Here is a 6,047-nt window from a genome sequence, read left to right as displayed (position 1 = left end):
TCGGAGGTTCGGCATGCATGACACACGTAGTCTGACAGGTAGTGGTAATCAATCAGACAATGTCCATTAGCTAGCAGTTCTGGGGTATCAGGGTACCAAGGGTCCCTCTGCTCATGTATATAAGCCAGAGCTCTGAGACACATAAGTCCCTCAGACTTATTCTCATCTCTGCTACGCCTATCCATATAGTGTCACCAGCGCCCACTTGCAAGGCGCTGCTTTACCTTGATCATCTTTGTGTCCATCCTTACATCGACAACAGTCAGTAAGTGTTTGATCATAAGGTCATAGGCTTAGTCGGCGCTCTGCGTCCTAAGTTTGTGATATATGCTAGTACTATGCTAGTACTAAGGTCTGGAGGTTTGTACTAAGGTCTGAAGGCTAGTACTATGCGAGTACTAAGATCTGAAGGTTAGTACTATGCTAGCACTAAGCTAGTACTAAGGTCCGAAGGCTAGTACTATGCGAGTACTAAGATCTGAAGGTTAGTACTATGCCAGTACTATGCTAGTACTAAGCTAGTGCTAACATTTAGAGGTCAATACTATGCTAGTACTAGCATAGTACTACCATTCAGACCTGAGTATTAACCTCCAGACCTTAGTACTAGCATAGTACTACCATTCAGACCTGAGTATTAACCTCCAGACCTTAGTACTAGCATAGTACCAGCCTTCAGACCTTAGTACTAGCTTAGTACTAACCTTCAGACCTTAATACTAGCATAGTACTAGCATTTAAATCTTAGTATTAGCATACTGCTAACATTAGAATCTTAATATTACTCTTCTGACTATAATACTAGTATAGTGCTAATATATAAACCTGAGTATTAACCTCCATAACTTAGTACTAGCTTAGTATATGAAAACAAGGGTGTGACATAGTCACAATATTTTCATCATCTTTGATCAAAAAAGAGTGGAAAAAGATTTTAAAACTTTTCATCATAGTTTTGTATGAAAGATTGTAAAATGATTGAAGAAATCATTATTAATATTTTATGCAATCTCCTTTCAATGTTTTCATCATCTTTCACAACAAAAGATGTTAAAAATATTTTAATGACTTTTATCACAAATTGATAGTGAAGATGCTTAAAAGATTTGAACTTTTTCTTTGATCTTTTTACCATCTTTCACCTCAAATTATTGATTGCTTCACCCAGTGTGCAGGGTATCACAAATGCATCAGCGCTTACACTGGGTGAAATAATCAATAATTTGAGGTGAAAGATAATGAAGATATTGAAGAAAAAGTTCAAATTCCTTCAGCATCTTTACTGTCAGTTTGTGATAAAAGGATTTAAAATATTATTAACATCTTTTTTTGTTGAAGATGATGAAAGGATAAGAAAAAGATTGATGATATATTAGCAATCATTTTTTTCAATCATTTCACAATCTTTTAGATAAGGTGATAATAAAAATGTTTTAATTCTTTTTTTCATTCTTTTTATGTCAAATATAATGAACATATTGTGACCATGTCACATCATTATATTCTATACTAAGCCAATATTAGAATATAAAGGTTAATACTAATTTTCAACTGTCAGCACAATCTTTGAAAGCCTTAGTACTAGTATAGTACTAACATTTGGACCTTAGTAATACCTTAATACTAGCACAGTACTAGCATAGTACAAGTGCAGTACTAATATTTGAACCTTGATATTAGTATACTGCTAGCATTAAAATCTTAGTCTACCTTTCTGACTATAGTAATAGTACAGTGCTAACATATAAACCTGAGTATCAACCTCCATATGTTAGTGCTAGCTTAGTATATGATGACAAGAGTGTGCCATAGTCACAATATTTTTATCATCTTTGTTCAAAAAAAGTAGCAAAAAAGATTTTAAAACATTGAATGATAATTATGTATGAAAGATTGTAAAATTGACACTGAGTGAAAAAATTCACAATTTAAGGTGAAAGATGGTAAAGATATTGAAGAAAAGTTTAGCTCTTTTCCCCATCTTTCCTGTTGATTTGTGATAAAAGGACTCAAAAATATTATCAATATGTTTCTTGTTAAAGATGATGAGAAGATGAAGATTGGAAAAAAGGTGATAACATATGTATCAGTAATTATCTTTTTAATTATTTTAAATCTCTTAAATAAAATTATGATAAAAGGTTTTAAAATCATTTTTCACTCTGTTTTTATCAAAGATAATGAACATATTGTGATCATCACACATCATTATCATTCTACACTAAGCCAATATTAGGATATAAAGGTTAATACACAGGTTTAGCTGTGATTACCAACTTTTAAAGCGTTAGTACTGGCTCAGTACTGGCTTGTGACTAGCATAGTAATAGCATAGTACTAGCATTTAAACCTTAGTACTAATCTTCAGATCTGCATATTAATTTAGTGTTAGCTGAATATTAACCTCCAGACCTTAGTAATATCATAGTACTAACCTTTAAATTTTGGTATTGATCTTCACATCTTTATACTAGCTTAGTACTAATATTTAAATCTTAGAATTAGCACACTGCTAATATTAGGATCTTAGTAATACTCTTTTGATCACAGTACTAGCATAGAGCTAACGTATGCATATGAACCTGACTTTAACCTCTATACCTTAGTACTAGCTTAGTATATAATGACAACAGTGTGACATAGTCACAATATTTTATCACAAACTGATGATAAAGATACTTAAAGGGTTTGAACATTTTCTTCAATAACTTTACCATCTTTGACCCCCAAATTTTTGATTGCTTCACCCAGTGTTATGTCAAGTCAAACCTTAATGTGTGCAGCTTTAAAATACAGAACATGCATTAACAGGCCTCTGCTCATGCTTGTCTTTGCTTTGATGCAGCAATTTTGTCACATTTTGCTTATTTCACTGCATAATTGATGATCTGCCCACTAGTTTTTCTTGTGACAACCTATAACAAGCCTGAGTACAGTTTCACAGGCCTGGATCCCTGGGTGAAATGCTTTTCTATACGCCAAGGTCAATCAATGCAATCATGGCTTTAAGAAGCATTGAACTCTCACTGTCGATAAGTTCATAAAATGCCACAGTTGAAACTTAACTGCTAAAATATATATATATCTTTAATGAAAGAGAATGCAGATTGGGTGAATTACTTGCTTGAATTTGTCCTGCTGATCATATGATGGGCTAGCCATACAATGATCATTGTACTAGAATCAGTTGATCAGGTATCACTGGGTGAAGCAATCGATAATTGGAAGTGAACGATGGTAAAGGTATTATAGAGACTTGAGTAAGAGGGCCATTACTGGCAGAAATGTTTTCTGAGTTCTGAGATTCTGTGTTTTATTTTTAAATTATAATTTTCATGATCTTTCAGAAATATATTTATTATTTGACTTCTATAGATCATTATTAGATTCTTACAACTGATATATCTAAGTATCACATAATGTATTAATATAGTAGTGTGTTTCACATAATCAGTATAAAGATATAGTAAAATTTAACAGAGTCTAGTATAGCTTGTCATCAATCTAAATAACATATATGCTTTATTGAGGAGTTTATGATTAGCCACTTTCATATTGGCCTTATATTGAACTATTGCTAGCAGTAATTTCATGATACCCTCTGATATATAGTGCACAATTAAGCTGAACTTGCTTTTTTTTGTGATGATTTATAATAAGAAGTCTGAAAAATTGTTAAAGCTGCATCTCCTAATCAGTCATCTATAACATGTTTGACATGATAACTCAGAATTTTACAGTAATTGTGAGAGCTTTTTATTATCTTCGAGATGCTTACCTTGATAAAACGGTTTTTTTATTTGACAAGCTGCAGGCTTGTAAATAAAGGAAGCATTTGCTTTATTTACATCTTCATTGCAGTAATGATAATGAAGACAGAATATAATATTGTGAGATTATTATTTAAGTGCAGCAAAATACAAACTGTTAATATTTGTACCATTTTTTGCAGTAATCAAAATTGCAGCAGAGTCTGCACTTGCAATATGGCATAAACAACATCTTTTGCAACTTTTCTCAAGCATAAACTTGTGCATGCCTGACTGAAATGTTAATGAAATTGTGAAGAAGAATATTTAAACTTTTCACAGATTTATTTGATTACTTTGAAGGGTCTTCAAACATCTTAAAGCATGAAGAAACAGCTTTTCTGTGTATAGCTACACATAAGTATCTTTGTTTTATCTGAAACTCACTGAATCTGAGTGCATAATAAGTGATGAGAAAGATTCTCTTTTTTTATTATTGCCTTTGACATCACTGACACAGTCATAATAAGTAAAGTTTTTCATCCTTTTCACCACTGATGATGAAAATCATCTTTGTTTCTTTGACAGATATATACTTATATATAAACTTGATCTCCTTCACTTTTTTCTGTTTTAATGAGGTTTTCTTATGTCTTCAGACTTTCTAGTTGTATTGACTATCATATGTCAGAAATTGCAATGCTCTGGTTCATCCAGTAGATAGAGTTGATCATTATTTCCCTTAAAATAGTTTGCTTGAATGGTTTGTCCATGGTCTTAGATATATATAGTTGCTTTTATGATGTATAACAACTGATGAGTACATATAGTGATATCTTTGACTATATTCAGCAGCCTTTCATTTGCAATGCAGCTTGACTATCCCATTTAAGTTAAAGATCTCTGAATCTTTGTTCAAGTAAATCAGAAATGCTGCCAGTCAATGCATAGCCTTAAACAACAATAGTGCCGTTATATATAGACACTCTGAAAAGATAATTTTACATCAATTTGTAAAGTTAATGACCAGTCTTGCAAACAGATTAGTGTACACATTGTAAGATCTTGTGTGACTCTAAGAGGTTAAGTCTGTTATAGCAAAATTGGATCTCAATTGTCACCTGATTTTTCACAATAGTGATTATCAGGCATGATGCAAATAACCTTCATGAGCTGGTAGCTAATGAAAACAACATTTTCAGATAGCCCATCTAATTTGATTAGCTTGATAAACAGTATGTTCAGAATCAGCTTGTTATACTGCAAAGGTCTTACCTTTTAATGTGCCAATACAGTCTCTGCACCATTGATAACACAACACTCTGTAGCCTTTACCCTGTAGCCTTGTTGATGGTAATTATGACTGGTGTGTCACATTATAGAGTCAATTTCTTAGGATGAATCTATTTCAATCATGAAAGATATTTCGTAAACTCCTTAGTGTTTCAAAATTTGTCTCATTAGAAGAGCTGTACAAATTCACAGCATTATTTTTGGCCTTGAGCATTATGCTAGCCCTTTTTCTATTTGTCTTCTTGTGATATGCTTCATAGGTTGACTAAAGCATTTTTAATCTTAAGTGCCTTCAAGCATTTTTACTTTTATTATTATTTAAGACTGTAGTAAGTTTCAGATAGATAAAACAAAGTGACAGTCAAATGACTTGGTCCAATGATATACACCAGAATGATGGACTTTGTTGTTAGCAGAGAATAACAATGATATAGTCGAACATGACCTGTAGACAATTATGCATTTTTTGTGATCAATAGAGAATACAGCAGATTTTGTACTATAAAGGATAATCATTACTTTTTGCTACAGAAATAGAGCACACTTTGTGAGATAGAATTCTCACTTCATACATTCATAATACATCTGCAGAGTATCTGTGTTAGTTCACTTTTTTTCACAAACAGAAGTATGTTTTAGCTTTTGAAATATGTGTCCCTTTGTCAGCCATATCTTTTCTAAACCTTATCATTGACTCTGGTTTTTTGAAGAGCTGTTGAAATCAATATCAGAAATTATCTATACTTCATATTCTGTAATATATGACTATTCTGTGCAGATATTTATTAAAGGGCAAGGACACTCAGTTTGTGAAAACATGTTTCACACTATGATAACATTATTTAAAAGACTGATCTATATCTTGACTTTTTAGAGCAATATGCATGTGAATTATATGCAATAGATTTGATCGTCATGCTTCAGGCAGATTTTTAAACTAAAAAAACATTTGAGGGTTCACCACCTTTAGAAAAGTCAGCTATCTATCAAATATGAGAATTCACA

This window comes from Laetiporus sulphureus (assembly GCF_001632365.1).
Source record: "Laetiporus sulphureus 93-53 unplaced genomic scaffold LAESUscaffold_6, whole genome shotgun sequence".
Taxonomy (NCBI): Eukaryota; Fungi; Basidiomycota; class Agaricomycetes; order Polyporales; family Laetiporaceae; genus Laetiporus; species Laetiporus sulphureus.
The sequence above is the reverse complement of the archived record's forward strand: the minus strand, read 5'-3'. Positions refer to the sequence as shown.